The sequence below is a fragment of the Mustela erminea genome, chromosome 9, assembly GCF_009829155.1.
Source record: "Mustela erminea isolate mMusErm1 chromosome 9, mMusErm1.Pri, whole genome shotgun sequence".
Taxonomy (NCBI): Eukaryota; Metazoa; Chordata; class Mammalia; order Carnivora; family Mustelidae; genus Mustela; species Mustela erminea.
In genome coordinates this window covers 20,542,821-20,565,661 of record NC_045622.1, presented here as the reverse complement: position 1 = coordinate 20,565,661, position 22,841 = coordinate 20,542,821, and the positions used below count along the sequence as shown (strand labels likewise).

Here is a 22,841-nt window from a genome sequence, read left to right as displayed (position 1 = left end):
GGGGGGTCCGGGGCCAGAAGGAAGAGTAAACACAGCCTACCCAGGAGGCGCAGCCTCGGGCAGAGCGAATGCATCTCTTTGTGCCAACAAGCTCTCATTTTGTATCCGGCTTTACTTGGGAGGAAAATTTCAACTGTGTGCCTGAGGAAAGTGACAGGACTGAAGATATGTCAAGGAAAAACAGCACAGGCAGAGGACAGTATCCAGCGGTCAGAGAGCAAGACCCAGACTGGAAACCTACAGAATGACTAAGCCAGCATCCTCGTGGGCAGAAGGGACCTCAGCCACAATGGGGGATGCCTATCCTGGCGGAGGCAGGGGGACAGCTGGTTGTCAGAACCCTGCACTGTTAGACCTGGCTAGAACCTTGGCGATCATCCTTTCCAGCCTCCTGATTCTTGTCTGCAGAAACAGATTGAGAGAAGGGGTAAAACTGACCCACACACGTCCAGGGCTGGAGGCCAGCCTGTAACTCCCTTCATTCAATTTCCAAAACGTGTTTTGAGTATGTCAGACCCTGGCCTAGGCTGGAGATCAGTAATGAATAGCAAAGCCAGCTCCCTGCCCTCAAGGAGTTTGGAGCCAGTCTAAAAGGAGAAACAGACACCAGTTGCTTGATAGATTAAGCGTCATCTAGCATGTATGCAGGGACCATGGACAGGGGTGTCCCCACTTCAACCAGGTACATCCGGATAACGACGAGGTGGACGGTCAGCGGCTTCCCCTCAGACCTGTGCTGGAGGTTCTCTAAAGTCCACGCCCAGCCAGCAGGCGTCTTCATCTCCGAGAAGGGTGTCCCCCACGGCAGCCATCGAAAGGAGACTCTCTCTGAGCCTCCAGCCCCCATGGGAAGAGGAGAGCCACTCACTCCAGCAGGCCAGCCCCAGGCCCTGGTAAGCCGGCCTCTCCAAATAGCACTTCCATTCATTACTTCCTAACTCGCCTCGGGGGGCTGGTCCTGAATATTGTTTCATAAATAACTTAACAGGGCTCCAGCTTGCTTAACTGAGGTTAGGCAGATGTGCACAGCACAGGCTGATTATGAGGGAATTGCTGTACTGGATGGTTCTGGGATGCTGATTCTCCACGGAGGGGTGGCTCGGTGGAGAAGGCAACCACTGGGCCGGTGTCCCCACCTGGATCCCCAGATCGCAGTGGGGATGCTGAAAGAGCATTTGTTTCCAATTGTTCTTAGCCACTAATTTGGCTCCAGGGTATAACACCAATCTGAGAACAAACGGAGTAGGAAAACTGTGCCTTTCCGGAAGGAGGCCCGATGTGCCAGAAGCAGGGGAGGGCAGGGCGGGGGGAGGTTGCCTGAGTTCAGCGCACAGGCCGGAGGCCTCGGGAGCCAGGCCGATGGCTTCCCGCTCCAGCCCGGTGTCATCCGGCTGCCCTGCCGTCTGGCGTGCCGCACCTGCTCATTGCTCCTCCGAGTGCCTCCAGCAGAGGACAGATTACTCTGATGGCAGGTAGATAAAATGGGATCCCTTGCTAGCAGTAACTACCCAGAACAATCTCTCTCCTGAGCAGCTGACTGTCTCCACCTGGCACCTGCCAGCAAAAGAGCTGATGGGTAGCAAAGGCAGGCAGAGGCAACTGTCCCTGTGCGCAGAGGGACCACGAAGGCCCCATCGAGGTGGGACTTGCTCAGAAGGCCCCACGTCGGGTGGCAGAAAGGTAGGCTGGGCCGCCCCTCAGGAGAAGACACAGGTGGCACTGTCTCTGGCAGAGAGAAGACCTAGCACCCTCCAGGGGTAAAGGGGAAGGCAGAGCTGGGGAGCAAGGCCTTGCCAGGGGTTTCCTCAAGACTGATGCCCCAAATCCCCAGTAAACAAGAGGCCCTCTCTCATAGTTAAATTGCCTTCTGGTGGCTGAAAATAATGGAATCAGGGAACTTTGCCTGTGACCCTCTTGAAAGCGAACGAGGAGGTAAAATGCTTTTTAACAAGCCTACCGCTCTATTCACAGCCTCCCGGCAGACAGGCCGTCGTTTCTGGGACAAAAATGCCTTCCTTACCAGCACAGGAGTAAGCTAGTCGGTAGCCTCATAAATCCAACCTGGTATAAAAATACTGGAAAGAAAACCATTTTTAAACATCTCTGAGCAGTCAAAGTACACGCCACAAAATCTTCCTACTAAAGTTTATGAAGCTTCCTCGGAAGGGAGCCTCTCAGACTGTCACTTAGAGCTGCTTCAGACTGGTTTTACACATGTTTCTAACAGGACCCGTTTTTTGGTACCTCAGGCCTCAGCTGCTAGAAGCAGTGCGAGAGGAGGCGCACACAGGGGATGGGGGGATCAAGCAAGGAGAGCACGAAGGGGCCACCTCGTGAGTCAGCACGTTAGGTTCCGTCAAATTCAGGATCATTTGCCTAGGAAAATAGGGGAGAACGTCCGCTGCTGATGTTTAAAACATCCTCGAAGGATTTTAAGAAGCCTTTTAGCTCTCTGGAAAACCCCCAATGAGTCTCCTTCGAGATGCTTCCAGGCTTCCTGTAAGTTGTGTTGAGCTTGTCTGGAGCTGCCTGTGTTCATTCCTGGTTGGCTCGGTCATTTGCTCAATAGGCACTGACTCGTGTGGATGCTGGGGCATAAAGCAAGATGAAGGAAAGGACGTTGTTTGCTACAACACACGCACACGCGTACACACGCACGCACACACGTGTGCACACATGCGCACGTCAGAGCACCTATCATACATCAGGTGCTCAGCAGATGCACGTTGTACTGATGTTCACAAAGGGGAGGTATAAGCCAGTCAGATCGTCCTGTGACCCAACCCCTCGCTGCTCCGCACAGAAACAGCTTGGTGGGGAGGGGCTGTAATAATGCATGAGTCAATGAAAAACATCATCGTACCAAAACTTTAAACTGCTCCACCAAGAAAAACACAAGGACAACGCAGAATCAGGTCTGAAAAAATGTGGACCAGATTCTCTAGCCCGTCTTGGAGAAAGCTGTCACTCCACCGTGGCTGGTCCTGTGACAAAATAAACAGTTCGGAGCCATCAGTGTCTGAAATGCTTCCAGCTCCGGAGTCCCCGGGACCCTGGTTTTACTTAAGGATGGCTGGCGCCACCCTGCCAGCCTGATTTTTTTTTCTTTTCCCTAAAGCTTGGGAAAGCAGGATTTAGGTCTCTACCCCAACGCAGCCCAAGGAGACAGCAAGCAACCCTGCATCCCCTTCTGGCTCCTCAGCTGGTCCTGTCATCATTTTGGGGACAGAAAGCCTTTATGAGACTCATAAGGGATAGTGGGGGAGGGGTTAGGATTCTGGCAATCTGTCCTGAAGAATTCAGGTTAATAATTTATATGTGCATTAAAAAAAAGAAAAAAACCCTCCTGAAACAAATTGCATACAAATTGTGTGACATTTGAAGGAAATTTGCCAATGTTGCTCAGTGAAGCGTAATAAATATATGCAGCCCATAATAATAAGTTACTTAAACTCAGGGCACTAAATGATTTATTAATTGTCTTCTAATCCTTTCCAGCTCCAGCTAAAACCAAGAGTGTGGATATATTTCACATACCAGCTCATAATGCCTTCACCACCAACAGTGCAACTGCCATTAGCTGTTCGGTCCCTTTTTCATTCGGGACCCAAACTCTCCAGAGGGGCTTTGCAGCAGGACCCAGAGCTGAGGGGACTGCTATTATCAGCAAATGGATAGACGGACCCCAAACACATCCCATCCCACTGCACTTCTCGCATGAATGTCCTGTAAATGAAAAGTCCATAGCCAGAAATGTCGCCTGTGGATGGAGGGATGAAGAAAGAGGGCAAGGTAGGGTCCCAGGAACTCAGTGACTGAGTTCAGAAGTGAAATGATTCTCCGGGCTACCTTGCTTCCCTGCAGTCTTCCCATTTCATAATGATGCCGTCTTCCACCAGTTACCCACAACCTGGGTGGGGACCCCTTGCATTCCAACTCTGCCTTCTCTCTCACTCCCACGCCCAACCAGGGGGATTTCACTCTTTTTTTTTTTTTTTAAGATTTTATTTATTTTTCAGAGACAGAGGGAGAGAGCGCGAGCGAGCACAGGCAGACAGAGAGGCAGGCAGAGGCAGAGGGAGAAGCAGGCTCCCTGCCGAGCAAGGAGCCCGATGTGGGACTCGATCCCAGGACCCTAGGATCATGACCTGAGCCGAAGGCAGCTGCTTAACCAACTGAGCCACCTTAAAAAAAAACATCTCTCAGGGCACCTCAGTAGTTCAGTTAAGTGTCCAACTCTTTATTTCGGCTCAGGTCATGAACTTGGGGTCATGGGATCAAGCCCTGTGTTGGGCTCTGAGCTGAAGTAGAGCCTGTTTGGGATTCTCTCTCTCTCAAAAATAATATTTCTCAAATCCATCCTATTTCATCTCCACTATCACTGCGTAATTCACAGCCCAGGGATGCAAACTGGCAACTCTTCCTAGATGTTTCATGGGATTTGGGCAGTGCTCCTGGTTTTCCTTTGTTTTGTTTTTAAAAAGGTAATAGGTGGGGTGCCTAGGTAGCTCAGTCGGTTATGTACCCATCTCTTGATTTCAGCTCAGGTCATGATCTTGGAGTCACGGGAACAAGCCTTGCTTCTACCTCTATGCTCAGCACAGAGTCTGCTTGGGATTCCCTCCCTCTCCCTCCGTCCCTCCCCCCACCCACGTGCGTGTTCTCTCTCTTCCTTTAAAATAAATAAATAAAATCTTTTTTTTAAAAAAAGAGTAGTAAGTAACATGGTTCAAAGTTTTTAAAAACTATATGAAATTCTCCTTCCCATTCCTGTCCCCTCCTTACCCAAGCAAAGACAAATACAGATTCTTGTTATCCCCCACTTTTTTGCACCTTGGTGGATTTTTTTTTTTTACACTTAATATATTTTTGGAGATCTTTCCATATCAGTACAAAGACAGAGCCTTCATTCCTTTTTAAAATTTTTATTTATTTCCTTTTTTAAAAGTAAGCTCTACTTCCAACATGGGGCTTGAACTCCCGACCTCAAGATCAAGAGTCATATGCTCTACCAACTGAGCCAGCCAGGCACCCCTCTCTGTCCTCTTTTTAAGTATGTAGTATTCCATTATCAGAATATTTCATAATTTAACTAATCTAACTAACTGCAACTGATGGATATTTGGGTTCTTTCTAATCTTTTGCTATTACAAATAATGTTGCAAAGAATAAACTTTCATGAATGTTATTTCACATATGTACAATATATCTTTTAGGATCAATTCCCCAATATGAAATTGCTGAGGCAAAAGGCATATGATAATTTTGATAGGTATTGCCAAATTGCACTCTAAAAGAGTTGTACTGATTTACACTACCAGACAGCTTGTTTCCCTAGAACTTTGCCAATACAGTGTGATAACAAACTTTTTGGATTTTTGTCCATTTAAAAGATAAATGAATAACGCTATCTCAGTATAGTCTTAATTCGCATTCATTTCTTAATATTGAACATCCTTTTCATATGTTAAGAGCCATTTGTATTTTCTTCTTCATTTATAGACCATTCAAATTCCTTGCTCATTTTTTTCTATTTGGTTGTATTTGTTGTTGATTTTTAAGAACTCTTTGTATATTAGGGAGAATAGCCCTGTGATGTGAGTTGCAATTTTCCCCCCAGTTTGTCATTTGTCTCATGACTTTGTTTAAAATATTTTTTCCTGTGCCTTTTAAAAATTGTAATTTGAATTCCAACAGGCCTGGAGCATTCACAATCTCATTGGCCACAGCCTCTGTCACTCCCCATGGTTTTACAAATGATTTACTTTACTATTTTTAGTTGCCTACAGGTTGGTGTGATGCATGGAACTACTACCACCATTGTATGACCCAGAGGAAAGCTAGTCTGAAAACAAAGCTGATATCCGGAGGATGGCAGAGAAAGAATCTGAGTGCCTGTTGATGTCACTGAGTCACTGAATTTTTCTAACCCTAGAGCACTCCTGGTTCTGGGCTTCATAATATGTAAGAATTAGAATTTCTTACTGTTTAAGCCACTTTGGGTTGGATTTGCTGCTACTGGCAGCCAAAGGCATTCTAACTGAAACATATCTTGAATGCGCTTGTGAAAGTCTGGTCCCTTCCAATCCATCTCCACTGGTGCTGAGGCCAAGTTCTAGAATATAAATCTGACAACACCACTCCCCCATTTCAGTACATTCCATAGCTCCTCATCACCTGCAAAATATAATCCAAGAGCCTTAGCACTCAGTCTGTCCCTGCCCACCCCTCCCTCCTTCCTCTTGCTGTCTTACACTCCCATGTTGTGGCGCACCCTGTCCCTGCTCCCTGGAGGGCCCTCTGCCTCCTTCTCCTGTCTAGTTCCCGGGACGGTATGTTCCACCATCACCTCCTCCAAGCAAATTTCAGACCAAGTTCCCATCCCCACCCCATCACTGCCATGCACCATCTGGTGTTTTCCTCTATGGCTGCCTTAACCTCATTGTCTACACATCTTTCTTACATGCCTGAGCCCACATCCTGCTCACTTCGTTAGAGTTCCTTGAAGGCAGGAGCAATGTCTTTCTCATTTCTGCAGCCCCAGCACCTAGCTTGAGACCCAGTGTGAGGCAGGTGTGCAACCAATGTTTGCAAACCTGAATGGAGCTCCCTACACTCCCCTCATGCATTCCCGCAGATGCCCCCTCAGATGTCTTTCTACCCAATGCCTTTCTACCCACATCCATCTTTACAGAGAAGATAGAAGAAATGTCCCATCCAAACGTGCCTGCTCTAAGAAGGGAAGAAGATGACCTAGTAAATCACCAGACCAACAGTGCCATTTGCCTGAGCTCCATGCCAGTGTCCCCGATGCTGTAGCTAATCTCCTACCGCAACAGAAAGTCAGGGGTAGGAGCTGGGTTCCCAGCCATGTAACTGGCTGTGTGAACTCAGAGAAATGGCTTAACCGGGGCGTCTGGGTGGCTCAGTGGGTGAAAGCCTCTGCCTTCGGCTCAGGTCATGATCCCAGGGTCCTTGGATCGAGCCCCGCATCGGGCTCCCTCCTCAGCGGGGAGCCTGCTTCCTCCCCTCTCTCTCTCTGCCTGCCTCTCTGCCTGCTTGTGATCTCAGTCTGTCAAATAAATAAATAAAATCTTTAAAAAGAAAATGAAATGACTTAACCCCTCTGTGCCTCAACCTTCTTATTGGGTAAAAGGGATGAGCAGGCTGTTGTGAAGAGGGTCATTGTCTTTAAGTGACAGTCATCTTATTTCCTTCCTCACAGCTGAATCAGCCCCAGATAAATGAGGCGAAGTCCACGTAGAGCACACCCCAAACGCTTCCCCAGGCCAGGCCTCCTTTCTCGGTCAGACACCAACATGGTGGCCACGCAGAAGAAATATACTGATGGGAACAACAGGGAAAGGAGGGAGCTGGCATCCTCTGGGCACTTCCTGTCTTCCAGCCTGTGCTACCCGGGACATACCCATCACCACACACCTGCGGCACCTGTCAGCATACACATACCTCCCAGCAGCCCCGTACGGCAGTGTTTTCGGTCCTCTTCTAGAGAGGAGCAAAGTGAGGCTTACAGAGGTCAGACAACTCGCCCAGAGGGGCCACGTCATGAACCCAATTCAGTGGGGAAGTCAGGGTCTCAGCTCAGCTCTGGCTGGCTCTTACCCGAGTTCTTTTTGCCACCTCATGTTACATTCAGACTGCAGGGAATGAAGCTGGCCCGACACATCCAGGACTTGTGTTCCTGCTGATAAAATGAGGAGGTGACCAGGGAGGTGAGAGGGAAGAGGGAGGTCCTGGGTGAGGGAAGGGGGGGACATGGGAGAGGGAAGAGAGAAGCTCCCAGAAGAGGTTTCTCTCATATCCCCAGCATGCTTCTGTGTATGTGGGAAGGTGTGTGTGAGCTGGTGCGCATCGCTGCGTGTGCAAAAGTGCATGTGACTATGTGGGCATGAGTGTGATTGGGACTGTGTCACGTGTGTGTATGGCTCCATGTGTGCGTGTGTCTACGACCACGCGCCTGCGTGTGTGTGACCTGTGTATGGCTCTGCGTGTGTGCATGTGTGCACGTACATGGGAACCCATGTGTGTGTGCTGAGGGGGGAGGAGGGCAGCTTGCACACACAGGCCTCCCACCTACTTCCGTACCCGCACACGCGCTGGCCGTGTCAAACCTAAACACGCCCCACGTGAACTCTGCATGCGGTCAGCAGTGGGAGACTTCACCTATTAACTGTCGCAGGCCGCTCCAACCAGCCATGTGACATCGGCGTTCTTGGTGCTGTTATTAGCCCATGACTGACCTGGCAAGGCCTCCCAAGGGACAGCAGAGGGGAGAAGGGAGGGAGGAGCTGCCTTTGCCAATTCAGTCAGGCTTCCCTGGATGGACCTTCCCAAATCTGGACACATCCCAGCCCCTCTGGTCAAAGAGAGAATTCTGGGGAGGTACTTCAACTTATGTGTCTCTCGGGTTTCAGAGACGTGCAGAGCACGGGGGAGACACACACATCCTCCCAGACCAGCAATCAAAGGCAAAAGCAGTGGGAGGGGGCCTGCAGGAGAGGAAGGCTCCTTGGCTCCCAGCCAACGCTCCCAGGCCCCCCTCAGCACCCATCCGGATTCACCCTCAGCCAGGACGGCTCTGAGTTTCTCTCCCTCCTCCCTCTCATTCCATCTGGTGCTGTCTATGGTTGAGAGGAACAGGGCCCACCGTGGGGTCACAGAAGCCTGTCAGGAACAGGCAGAATCGAAACCACAGCTCAACTCCCAGTCCCTGCCTAATCCCCCTGGCTACCTGCCACTCCAAAGTCCTCTGAGCTCTGCCGGATGACAGCCACCATAAAGGATTTTCTCCCAAAGCAGGACAAAAGAAGACTCTTAGGGAGTCAAAAAAAGAATCTATGGGGCCTGGATCCAATACACATTCTTCCCCTTTCCGTGGACTCCAGTGAGAAAAAACTCTATCCTTATACGTACTTAACATAAAAACATCTCAGCAGCTGGGGAAGCCCTCATTCTGTACATTCCCTAAAACTTGTGAGCCCCTAGCGTCCCTGAATCTAGCTAACCCATTCGAGTTAGCAGCAGCAGAGACGGACTGGAAAGCTCCTTCTTTAACCATTCCCTTGCTTCTTTGCAAAACAAGATGTAGAAACCAAACAACTGAGCATGGTATGTGACTACCTAGGCCCACGGAGAAAGAACACACACACACACACACACACACACACACACACACACTGTATATTATAATAATTATCCGACCTTCCTGTGGTCCTCTGGTGCCTTCAAAGATCCTTTCAATTCCATCCTCTGGTTTTTGTGAATGACAAGGCACTGGAAAACAGAAGTTTACAACCTGCTTTTCCAGCTGAAAGACCTTGGGCAAGTTACATCCATTTTACAGCTGAGACTAGTGAGGCCCAGAGGGATCCAGGGTCCAGCCGAATCACTGAACCCTATCACACACTGTGCTGTGTCCACCAAGGGCCTAACCCACAGTCCACAGCTCTCTGCGCTGCCCCCTGGCTTTTCTTGTACTCATTCTGGCTTTGATGAGAAAACCAATTACTCCTGCACTCACTCCCAAGCCCCAGCCTCCTGGTGGGAGAAAAACAGTCCCTAGTAGCAAGCTGATATTTGGACAATCTGCTCCGGAAGACACGGCCTTCCCCTTCCAGGACTTAGCAACGCTGCCAAAACAAGAGGAGAAAGCTTCCAACAAAAGTTTGTTTTCATGGAGATTTTATTTCCTTCGCTGAGGCTCTCCCACCACAGATTTCTCTTTGTTAGAACTTGCATTCAGAAGTCACCAGATACACAGCCCCTGACCCTTTGAGCCCTCCAGGGATCTCACGCCTTTATCTCCCCTCCCAGGCCCACAGGCCGCTCGCTCCCCCGCTCCCCCGCTCAAAAGGCCCTTTGAGCCACTCTGGAGAGAGAGGGGGCTCTTGGAGTGGACAGAGGCTTCACGGGGATGAACTCTCCACATCAAAGGGCGAGGGACAGGGGGCCCTGGGAGTGTCTCTGAGTATTGGCGAGGGGATGACAACGCCTAACCACATCCCCGAGTCCCTCAGGCGGAGGTAGCGTTCCACGATGGTGAGGCTGCTAACCGGAGCTCCCGACAGAAGGCCGTGGATCTCCCAGGCCATCCCCAGGGCTTGGCTCTGCTCGTGCAGAGGCCAGGCCAGTCCAGGCACAGCTCCGAAGGGGCTAACATTTGTCTTAGATGGACAAGCCTTTCCTTTTTGTCCTTTTCAGGATTAGCTGCCCTCCCAAGTCCACAATTTAGAGATTTTACTCTGGCTCCTCTCTTAGCCAGGAGGAAAGGAACTCATGGCACTAATCTATGCTTCATGGGCAACTCTCCATGGTGTGTGCAGTAGAGAGGGAGAGAGCGCGGGAGAACCCAGAGTGCCCAGAAAAGAGAATCCAAAGAGTAAATGCTTCTCTCAGAGGGATAAACTGCTAATGGGAGAATTACAGGTTCAAGAGGCGGGGCGAGTTGGGGGTGGTGGCTCAGTTCGGCTTGCTGGATTTAAGGGTCAGGACAGAACTCGGGTTTGTTTGATTCTCAGCCCCACGACTTGCTGACTTTATGCTCTTGGGCAACTTAATCTCTTTGGGTCTCGTTTCCATCCTCTGTCCAAATGCGGATGATGCCATGTCAAGGACTGTATGAGCAACAGACAACAGATCGAGAAAGCCGGGTGTCTAGTACCCAGGAGGAGCTTGGCTCCCCCACCGTAGGGCCTGAGATTGAGTTGGCACCATTAGCATGTCTCTTTGGGTTTCCACACAAATGGTCTGGGTTTTCCTCTATATACACCACCTCACCCTTGTCCTAGATGGTTTGTAGCTAGACAATAGGATTTTTAGTGTTCACATTTTTAAGGGTGTATGTAAACTTTTGTCATGCAGAGACAATAAAGACAACTGACTAAGCATTTTTCAAAACTACCATCTCATTTGTTTCTCAAATGGTCTTATCCCCATTTAGTAACTGAAGGACTTGTGAGTCAGGTGTATGAGGTGACTTTTCCAAAGTCACCCAACAGAAAGGTAAGATGAGGCCAAACCTAGTCATGTCTAGCACAGGCATGTCCAAAGAAATCCCACCCTGAATAGGGCAGAGGGGGTGACAGGGGAGATGAAACTCAGGGCTTACACACAAAGAGAGGCCATGAAGCATGATAACTTTTCGAAGATGGGGGATTCTAAATAAACCACTGGAGTCCAGATTTGAAAACCCAAAAGCATGGAGGCAGCTCAGAGGGACACCTCTGGGGCAGGGTGGCAGAGAAGAGAGGACAATCTCATAGGATTTCTGTAGCCGCTCAGGAGTTCAGGGGAAGCTGTCCTATTCCACATCAGACATGAAGATCAGGAGAAGGCCGCCCTAGGCCAGACTAGGCTACCACCAAACAGGATCTGTAGTAGAAACAGCATCTCTAGAAGTCTACTTTCCAAGTCCAAGTGAGCGCCGAAGCCAGAACCTTAATGACCCACCTACCCACAAAGTGTGTGCCTAAGTTGTCCATCACACAGTAATGATCAAGGGATAGGGGAAGAACTAGGGAAGGGCACTGGTCTTGTCCTAACTAGAGAACTAACCAAGGGCCCTCCAGCTTCAGAGCTGGCTCCACAGGTCATGTTTCCTCTCCAAGTGCACCTTCCATTAGCCCAAGAATACAGAGGGTTGGGCTGTGACCTTTCTTCTCTCTCCCCTCTCTCGCCGCCCTCTTCAGTGGGTTGCCCTGATGAAACTAAGCTCTGACAGGCCCTTTACAAACACCCTCCCGTCCTCTTGACCGGCATGGGGCCGAGTCAGGTGCAATCACACCTGCCCTAGAAAGCTGACTCCTGGACATTCGATCCAGAGAATTCCAGGATCTCAAATTCATAATTACCAGCTCCAGAAAGAACGCTATCCCTCTGCCTCCTCGGGCACATACAAGACTGACGGCAGGTTTCTGGACTGATCTCCTGCTTAACCAGCTGCAAAGGAACTCTTGCAAAGCGAAGATGAGGAATCCCTCCTCAGTCCAGGGAAGCCGCTGGTCTATACTGTGAAGCAATTGACAGACAGTCTCCCTTTGCTTTCAAATGTACTTAATCAACATGAAAAGGATTGTGAGGGCTGGAGCTCCTACAGGTAGAACTAACAGAGAAGAATAATGTTCATAAATCATTTAGCATGCAGTCCAAACAGAGGTGTTATTATTATTATTTTCTTAAAGGAAAAGGCAATGCAAAGAAATAGAGCCATGCAGGAAACCAAATGCACTGGGACTTGCCCCCCAGTGTAGGGTCCCCAAGTGAGCGAGGCAGCCCTCTCATATCATTTTCAATCGCCATCTGACCCTCAGTAACTGAATTTCCAGTGTGGGTCCCTCCCCCAAAGCTCGGACCAGCGGAGGGGTCAGCACTGTGGACAGACAGCTGATAAAAACAGCTGCGTCCCACCTCCCACTGGAGCCCCAGCCCAGAAACGGACTGTCTTCCTTCACCCTGACTCCACCCTGCGGCAGCTGGGCCTGAGCTGGGAGCTCCAGGAAGAGGGAAAGGAGGCCCACGGCACTCAGGCGACATTTTTTTCAGGCCTCAGCTCAAATGTCCCCCCCTCAGAGGATCCTTCCCTAGCCCAGCCACCCTGCGGAATGGTGCCCAAATCCTGGCTACTCTCTACCATCTTCAACTGCTTTATTTTCCCTTCAGAGCAATTATTACTACTTTGCATTGTATTTGACAGACGTTTGTTATGTGTGTCCTCTCCCAGGATGGAAGCTTCGTGAGGGCAGAAAAATGTGTGTGTTGTCAGTTGCATCTCCAACACCCAGAAAAGTACCTGACACATACTAGGTACTCAGTGAATATTTGTTGAATGCATGGATGAATGGATGGCTGGATGGATGGACAGTTAAGTAAGTGAATAAAACAGTTCCTTCCCTCTCATCCAAACATTCAGATAAAGAAATCCTTGTGTATTCCAAAATAGGAAGATGGCAGTCAAGAGCGAGGGGTCTGTTGCTGATTTCTGATTCTGTCGTTTTGAGCTGGAGTCAACTATACCTGCTCATCAGCTTTCATTCCCATCTGTAGAATGGGTATCACTCCAATGCCAGAACAGTGGTGAGGGAGGAATCAGAGAGAACTAACATTTATTGATTTCTCTTACACGTGCCTTATGACATGCAAGGCAACTGATTGATGAACACGACCTCATTTAACCCTCACATTTAATCCTGTAAGAATGATAATATTACCTCCCTTTTAGAGATAAGAAAACAGAGTCTCAGAAATATAAAGTAATTCACCTAAACTTGCACACCTAGGAAGTAATAGAGAGGAGATTTCAACCTGGACCTGCAGATCCCAAAGCCACCTCCATGAAGCACAGTGGCATCACATTGCAGAGTTTAGCCTTTTACACGTTTGTTAGGGGCATCGTCCTGGAGGAAAATCCATGAGCTCTGCACTTTTCCAGAAGTAGAAGAGGGAAGAGAAGTTGGGGTGACATCTTGTCCCCATTGCCCTGACGCTTTCAAGACTTCCACACAGAAGATCCCATATCCCAGGAGACCCCTTGGTCTCAGGCAACCTGGAACAGTTGGTCACCTTCAGTGGGAGGCAGCCACAGCTAGAGACCCTGAACACTCTGACCAGTGAATAGGGTATTTCCTCAGAAAAAGCGCATTGCCCACATGTTCCACTAGCAGTGCTGCGAGGGCCCTGCTGTGTCTGTACCACAGGGCTCTATGCCCCTGAACATGGCGCCTGCACCTGATTTGCCCCACACAGGCTGGAGCCCACATTGGCACGAAAGGAGAGGCAGGGACCCGTGAGGTGTCATGGCCTTCCTTTTGCTCTTTGGCCTCAGAAAAAGAAGCCACTTTGGCCTCAGAAAAAGAACAGCGTGGGCTCCTTCCCTAAGGGACTGCAACTACCAGGACGAGATGACCTCCTCAAAGCAAGGAGGGCAGATTCCTGGGATTCCAGTCATGGAGGCTGGACAGGAAGAGCAGAATGCAGGACAGACAATAAGTGACGAAGAAGTAACATGGCACCCATGGGAGGGCCCCTCCCAGATTCCCAGATCAAAGGCACAGATTCGGATAGAAAGGCCACCTCTGTGGGTTCTCTTTCTGTACATTCTGTACATGAAGCCGTCTTTCTCTTTCCCAGTCAGGCTGTGGCAGAGCCGCTCCCATTTGTCTGCATTCTCCTGCCTCCAGAGGGAAGACCCATATGGGGTTCATCCTCCGTGCCCCCACCTCCACTATCTTGCTTCATGTCCAGTGAGGGCCAACCTCCGTCCTGAATCTCCTGGACTCTGGGGATGGGCCAACTGATTCTTCTCCTGGGGCCAGGGCTAGAATGAGAGCAATCACAGCCTAGGACATCAGTGGAGACCAACTGGAGATGAGGGTGGGGGTCAAGGGGAAGGTATGGGGGTTGCATAGCACACACTCCCTCCCACCTTCAAGATTTCTAGCTTTAGGGCCTATGTAGAGGGACTCTACATAGGTTCATTGGTTCATTCATAACCCAAGGGCCTCTGCCTTGTATCTCGCAGCCCAGAGCTAGAGACCAGAGCCCCCTTGTCCTCCTCCTCCGTCCTCTAGCCTCACCCTTACTCCTGTGCTGTGGGCATGTTGCTTCATAAATGTCTTCGAACTTTTCGTCTGGGTATTGTCAGTGTCCTGGCTCTGTGCCTAGTGTCCTTCCTCTTCTCCTCAACATGCTGTATCTGTAACCCCCTCCTCCTTTTCTCCTGCCTTAAAAGCAGAGCCCCCTTCTCCTTCCCTAGGATGTTTCCACCCAGGCTCCGACCTCCATCCCACGGTGCTCATAAGGTGGGAGTGTGTATTCGTGTATCTTCTGTCTCTCCCTCTGCTCAGGCCGCCTGGCTTGACCTGTAAGCCCACAAACTCTCCCCAGACCCTTAGGCATGACAGTGCAGTAGAAAACCCTCCCCAGAAGGCAAAACTCCACGCATGAGACTTACTGGCCCTGTGCCCTCCAGAGACTCAGCGTCTTCATCTGTAAAGTGGGTGTAATAGCCCCTGCTGACTTCCTTAACTATGGTGACAAGGAGCAAGATAATGGACTTGAAGTATTTCCTACATTGTAATATGAATGGAAGAATTATTAAACCTTTAAATTATTGTCTTAACCCTCTGGAATGATATTCCTCTCATCTCTCTCTTTCCTTTCAGTGTCAAACCTTTGAAAGAGCAGTGTGTGCTCACAACTGTCACTTCCTCTTCTCTCCTGATCCCCTGCAACCTGGCTGCGGGCCCACAAGTCCAGTGACAGCTGAGGGGTATCCTGGCCCTGCGTGCAATGGCCATTTCTCAGGCACGGCCCTCCTCAACTCAGAGTGGGATGCTTGTCCCTTCTCCCTTCTTCAAACCAACTCATCTTCTCTTTACTGTTTTTGGTATGATACCACTTCTATTCCAAATCTGTAGAATCACCAAGGAATCTTGGAGTTCCTGGTGATTTCTCCCTCACCACCACCCAACCCTGCCTCCTCCAATTTTGACTTCAACCCTCAACTAAGCCAGACCCAGCACATCCCCATGTAGGCAGTTTCAGTCCTACTGGTCCAACTCCCACCTAATCCATGTTTTCTTCCTCCTTACCCCTTACCAACACGCATCTTAATTCCTTCACTACTTGTCATTCCCAATTATAGTAGTCTCCCAACGTACTCCTCTCTGCTCTGATCTATGTTACACATTAGTGTCAGCAAAACCCTCTTATAAGGCAGTCTTCTCTTTTTATTCCTTATATCAAAACCTTCAGGGGCACCTGGGTGGCTCAGTCAGTTAAGCGTCTGACTCTTGATTTCGGCTCAGGTCATGGTATCGGGGTCATGAGATCAGGCCCCATGTCAGGCTTTGTGCTCAGCACTGAGCCTGCTTGTCCCTCTTCCTACACCTCTCTGCCTTTGCCCCCATCCCCACCCACACGTGCATGCGTGCGTGCACGCGCGCACACACACACATACAGAGTCTCTCTCTCTCTCTCAAATAAATTAATAAAATCTTCAAAAAAAAAAAAAAAAAAAACCCTCAACAAACTGCAATGGCTCCTTGGAGCCCATAGAATAAAGTACAGATCCCTAAGACTGACACAGAAACCCCTCACACCAGGGTTCTAACCTCTTTCCAGACTTAACTTACAATCTACTTTGGTGCTGACCGTACAGTTTTAATAAACTAGAGTATTTCTTGTTTCCTGACTATGCTCCATACTTACCTACCTCAGGGCATTTGCACACCCCATCTATCTATTGAAATGCCTCTCTTCCACAACTGTCCATTAGAATCCTACTCCTCCTTCAAGCCCAGCTCAAAAGCCATCTGTCCATGAAGTATTTCTTGGCAACCCCAAAAAGAAATATATTTCCCAATTCAATTCACAGTATGTCATTTGATGCTTATCATCTTCTATCAGACCCTTTCATTCCTGAATGTCATTTAGCATACTTTTAAACCTATAGTAGTTATGCAATAAATAGTTGCCGAGTAGAAAAATGAATGGCTAAATTAAATCTCTCCAGTGGTTTCCAATCCACGGGCCTCAGGTGGGATTTGCTTGGTGGTTGTTGGCCCGCAGTTCAAGTCCCACCCATCCACGAGTCCTATGACAAAGCCGGATTGATGGACAGCCACACCCCACACACACGTGCTCCCACCACTTCCTCATCTCCTATGCATCCCTCAGTCCTCTCCAATGTTCACCCTTGCCTGCACCCTTGGGTGCCAATGGCTCTCACACCAACAGACTCAGTGACTACTTTCTAGTCCTTCTCTTGCTGGATTTGCCACTGACTCTGACTCTGTAATTTCACTCTCCATTGCAAAGCCTTCTACTTCTCTGGTTTGATGACGTCACCCTTTCCAGATTCATCTAATTCCCCTTCCTCTCCATAGCCCGTCTATGGTTTTTCTATCACCATCTTTTAAATGTTGTATTCCTCAGGATTCATCTTTGCCCACTCTTCTTCCTCTGCTCCCTCTCTCTGGGTGATCCCATTCACTACATGGATTTGACCACCTTCCATGGGCTAATCTCCACCTCCAGCCATGTCCTCTAGCGCATATATTCAGTGCCCTGACAGACATCTCCAGTGAAGGGTCCCATACATATTCAAACTCAGTGTGTTGGACGGGAGGAAGGGAGGAAGGGAAGGAAGAAAGAAGAAAGAAGGAAGGAAGGTTGGAAGGGAGGAAGGGAGGAAGGAAAGAAGGGAGGGCGAAGGGAGGAAGGGAGGAGGGAAAGGAAAAAGGAAAAATAATCAACCCACTCCCTGGAAGATCTATTCTTTTCTTGGTTTTCCTGGCATAGTTGCTGGAACCCCCATCCACCCAGTACATAAGGGAAAAACCTAGAAGTCTCCATGGAAAGCACCCTTTAGTACTGCCCTTTCAGAGCTCTCGACTCTGGCCCTTCCCCTCCCTTCGCAGCACCTCTGCTTCCGTCCAGCATTGATGGCTGCTCGCCTAGAGGACCGCAGTAGGTCCCCCCACCCCGACCCCCATCTTACCCACATTAACCCAGCCTTCTCAGTCCTGCCAACGTGATCTTTCGAAAACACAAATCTCTCCAAGGCACTCGCCAGCCTAAAATCCTTTAATACTAACGATAGCTACAATTTATTGAGCATCCTCTTTGTTCCAAGACTGCTCTCAGCACTCTAGGCTGATTAACTCACTCAGTTCTCGCAAAAAGTAAAGTACTATTTTTATGCCCTTTTTACAGATTAAGAAATTGAGGCATCGAGGGATTACATGATTCATCCCAATTCACACAGGCGGCGAGTGGCAGAGCAGGGCGTCCGCCTGCTTCTTGGCTGCTATTTCCCATGGCCTCATCGTTGATTCTATGAAAAAGATTTTATGTATTTATTTGACAGAGAGTCAGGGAGAGAGGGGACACAAATGGGGGAGTGGGAGAGGGAGAGGGAGAGCTGAGCAGGGAGCCCGATGGGGGCTCGATCCCAGGACCCTGAGATCATGACCCGAGCTGAAGGCAGATGCTGAACCCACTGAGCCACCCAGGCGCCCTCCATGAAAACTCCTCAGGTGACACAGAAGGCCCTCCCTGACCTGGGCACCCGTGCTCCACCGCTCATCTCCTGCCACTCCATGGACCATGCTTCCCGGTCCAGAAATCCTGAACTGCCCACTTGGCAAACACGCACCGTGTGGGTCCATGCATGCATGGCTTTGTGCAAGCTGATGTCTTGCTTAACACTCTCCTCTCCAACATTTGGCCACATTTTGGACTATTTTCTACTCAAGCCACCTTAGAGGTCACAAAAGTCAGTTTCTTCCAACCACTGCAACAGCCATTAGCCTGAGCTGTGTTCCCTGTATGGTGCCCCACTGCCTCCTGCCCTTGAACTTCCTTCTCAGTTCCTGCTCTAGACTATTAGACTCAAGGGTGGGAACTCGGTCTTATTTTTCTCTGCGTCTGCAGAGTCCAGCACAGTGCCTAGAACACAGCAGTTGCCCAATACATATCTGTGGAGCTGAACTGAACTCCGCCTTCCCCAGAATACTACAGCCCCGCCAACCAAGGCCCCCGTCATTCCAGAACACCGCAGCGCACAGCCGTCTCTTTCTTCCCAGAATTCCCTCAGCGCACAGAATCTGTGCCACTCATTTAGTAATTAATTAATCCTGCTCCTCCTTGTGACCTCCCCTGCATGGCGATCTTCATTATTATTTAAATCTTGTATTGTTACTTTTCTTTCCCCGAACCACTTCCCCAATTAGGGGATAAACTCCTTGAGGCTGGAAGTTAGGGGCTAGGTTTCACTTGTATTTTCATATTCCTGAATGGCTTGTACATCTTAAGTGCCTGACAAATGTATGTTCATTTAATGTAGTGCGTTCTCAGGGAGCTGAGGTTGGGCTGCTGCGCACATGGTTGGGGGTAGGGCATGTAATGGGAGAAAAGGGAAGAGATGAGATCCTGATGTTAAAGTAGGGGCTGTTTGGAGACGCAAAATATTTAGGACTCAAGGGAGCATCACCCAGCCTCTGTTCACAGGGCCCCCGTCTTCCCCCACCACACACCAGAGACTCACCTGCTGGCTTTGAAATGAATGTGTACTTGGATGTAATAAAATATAGAATTAAAATACTGGATTCAGAAACAAAGGAGTCACAAAATATGCATAAAACCCAAAAATACCTCTCCCTGCCCCCCATCAAGAAGCCTTCCGCCCAGCTTGCTGGCCACCAAAGCCCATTTTGCATTCACGGTCCCTCAACGGATCTATGAACCACTGGAGATCCCACAGGCCAGGCAGTGGAAGAGACAGAGCCCACCTAAGGCCTGGGGTTCAGGCATGCCTTTCACAAGGGCTCTCCCAGCCCTCTCGGAAGCAAGCCCGTGTCCCAACACTGGAAAGTATTTGGCTCTACCAGCCCTATTATGAGCAAGGTATAACGGATACAAAATAAGTGTCGTGAACCAGGGTTGTCAACGGTCCAGGCAACTTACACTGACTACACTGGGAAATTCCCAGGCAAACTGGGGTGGGTTAGTCACCCTATGACTGGACCACAGGGCAGCAAATTTTTACAGAGCAAGCACAACCCTGATAAATCCATTAGTCCCTTGGGGCTCACAGTGTGGCCCACAGACCCATGGCATCAATATCACTTGGAGAGCCTGTTAAAAATGCAGACTCTTGGTCCCTGTTAGACCTACTGATTTAGAATCTGCATTTTAACAAGACGCCCAGGAGACTTGTTTATATATTACTGTTTGAAAAACATGGCTTTAGTGGCCCTTTCTTTGGTGATCCAAATGCCAGCCACACTGGCTGCATCCTGGGGACCCGAACCAGCCCCAGCCCCCACGGCTGCTCAGCCCACCCACCAACATGCAATGAACTTCCTCTTCTGGGAAAGGAGTGGCTTTTGCTTCTTCCCCTGTCCACCTGATCACCAGAATTCCTTCCCGCTCCGGTGTCTCTACGATTCAAACTGTGCAAATGAGATTTTCTCTCTAGGCTCTGACCTCTCTCCATGCCAACCTCCAATTCATGGATCTCCAGTAAAGGGCAGTTCCAGAAGCCCCAAGCAAAGGACAGCATGGAATTTTTTTTTTTTTTCTTTCCTGAACCTATGACCCACCCTGTGGGCAGAGGATCCCCTGTGGGTTTTCCTTCTCCCCGCTTGGATGGCGAAGGCAATACAGGGATTTGGGGAACTGAAACTTTGGGAAAAGGAGCTGACACAAGACTACCCTGGAGATGACACAGAAATTCCGGAGTCCTGGGTTTTACTCTTCTCTTCAGGAAATATGCGCACACAGGGACACACACCTCCTAGTCAGCCTCTTAATAAACTAAATCGAACAGTTTGCTGACCCAAGTCATGCAAAAGTCCGGGCATTTTGCTAGTTAGCTAATGGAAGACCACCTCACCAGAGCTCGGCCAGGCCTGTGTGTACTCAAAAAAAATTCCCTCAAAGGAGGGCATTTGGGTTTGTGGCTTTGAACCTTGGGCCTCTCTCAGTGGTTGTGAGGGGTAGGATATCCTCAGCAGGGGAAGAGAGAAAACCAAGCCCTTGCCGTCCTATCGCCATGTTACTAGCTCTGCCCTTGTGGCCTCTGCTGTCTCTTGGGGTCACTACAGGGCCCAGGAAGCAGAGGCCTTATGCCACGTGTGTTGGCAGCACCTGGCTACATACTGGCCTGACAGCTTGGCAGACAAGATAAGTATTTAGAGGCCAGATTCAAGGTCTGGAGAGAGCCCTGGGCTCTCTATGTTCGAGCTAGAGCAGGGAATTTTCTGAGCAGTGTGTCCTGAAGGCCTAGAGTCTGGTTACTGGATACCAGAGCCTTGCAGATAAGACTTGAAATGAAGAGCTCATGAGGAAAAACTTACCACAGTGATCCATTACGAGGGCCGTGTGTTTAGGAACTGCAAATATTTTACCACATAATGAAAGGTTTTGAAAATTTAAAAGTACCTGGAAACAGGGGTTGGGAGTGAGAAAGCAGTGAGTGGATCTGCCCCATCTCTACCAAAAAAAAAAAAAAGGAATTTGTTTCCATAATATCATCAAAGGAGGCTTTAATGGAACAACCCACTCGGTACGGTGGAAGTGGGTTGAGGGTATCTATCCAAGAGGACTCACTGCCCGCCAACGACAGCCCCTCTCCAGAGCCCCAGGAGCCCTACTTTGTTTTCCTTTCCCCATGCACTTTAGAAGGCTCACACTGAAAAGGAAGGAAGGAGGGCCCTGGAGGAGCTGAGTGCTTCGTCTGCCTGGACGTTTTGGTGAGTGCAGCCCCAGACCTTCCCTTCGGAGGGTGGGGTTGGGGGCAAGAAGTAGGGAGCCTCAAGCCCGCTCAGCCGCTAAGCGAAGGCTTCTGCCCACGGTGCACCTGCACAGTGTGCAGGCCTCTTTAGGGACAGACTAGTCCTCTGCGTGGCAGTGCATGTGCTCCATCCACGGGGGAAGTGAGGCTGGAGGGGAGAGGCGAGGAGCGGGGAACTGGGAACTGGGGTCCAGAGGCTAACCTCCCCTACTCCCTGCTGGCATTTAACATTTCCCCAGGCCCCAGAGAGATCAGGCCTAATGCCCCTTGAGGGAGTGGGGGCGGGAAGTGTCACAGCTGCAGCCAGGCAGGCCCCCGGCCCCCAGCATGTCTGGGGTGAGATGGGGGCTCTCTCGGGGATGCCATTCAGGCCCTGTCTTTTGGGGGAAAAAAGCCAAAGAAAAACATGTATTTATAACATGAACTTCCCTCCTCTCCTTCCCCTCAGCTAACTGATTAATTAAATGAATACAAAGGCCGTCTTGTTGGGAGCCCCAGCCGCAGGGACCCTCTGTGTTTTCTTTAAGCCGGCCTAGCAAACAGGAAACAAAAGGCTTAATTCTGTCTGGTTTCATGAAGGGGGCTGTATGTCACAGCCAGAGGCTGGGGCTCCGCCAGACCCCACGGAGCAGCCACAAGGCAGCTCGCGACCCCCACCCTCCCAGCAGAGCCCACCACCCGCTCAACATATACTCCTCCCCAGTCGGGAGCTAAAGCCAAGCTAGCCTGCCTCTTGGGGGAAATGCCTACAGGGCAGGAGAGAAACTTAAAGGGAGCCAGCCATGCCCAAGAGAAAGCTCTGGAAGAAAATCTTCAAGGGAGGAATTTCATCCATTGGGCCATTAACAACAGGAGAGAGGGAAGGCGGCTAAGTCTGGGGCCTTCCTGATGGACAAGATGAAAAATAACCATTTTTCCAGCTGTCATAATTCCTCTTAGAGTGAATCTCCCAGATATTCTTTAGCTTGGCAGTCACACAGGTACCACCGCTCCCTCACCACAGGTGGAGACCATGGTTCAGAGAGGGACCGAGTAGGCAAGTCACACCATATCACAGACGCCTGATCAAGCGACCCTGACCTGAGTCCTTGCACTGTCTCTCTCTCCAAGGCTTTGTCCTGTCTTCTGGACATTTCCCTAATTTTCTGGGAGTCTCCCGAACTTTGTATGGAGTTCAGAGTTTGTGAGGGAGGAGGGAGAGCAGGAGAAGCTGTATTTCCGCCCCCCACCTCCCAAAGAAAAAAAGAGTATCTGAGAAGGGTTTTAACTCTAAAGGGGTACGGAGGTATTTGTTCTCAAGAGTTCATCAGGTCAAAGGAAGTGTCCCCCCACCCCGGGTTTCCCCCCTTCCCAAACCTAACCAGGAAGTGACAAAGAAGACCCCACTTCCTCCTTGAGGGTAGCGAGGACACGAGCAAGCACCAGTCTGGGTTTACCCCCAGTTTAATCTCCCAGCTCAGAAGGCACTCATGGAAACCAAGGCCTAGAGGGGCCAGAGAGAAGGAGACAGAATGAGGAATGATGG

General features: G+C 49.8%; 1 protein-coding gene across 4 annotated transcripts in view; it reads right to left on the bottom strand.

Moving 5' to 3' along the window:
• The window catches only part of PKNOX2 (PBX/knotted 1 homeobox 2), a 259,719-nt gene that overhangs the window by 202,501 nt on the left and 34,377 nt on the right, over positions 1-22,841 (bottom strand). Inside the window, exon 2 of one of the 4 annotated variants that reach the window (XM_032359675.1) lies at positions 9,223-9,294. The exons of the other annotated variants lie outside the window; for them this stretch is intronic. The gene's annotated coding sequence lies outside the window, so the exon portion shown is untranslated. The remainder of the gene's footprint in view (positions 1-9,222; positions 9,295-22,841) is intronic. 4 annotated transcript variants of the gene reach the window in all.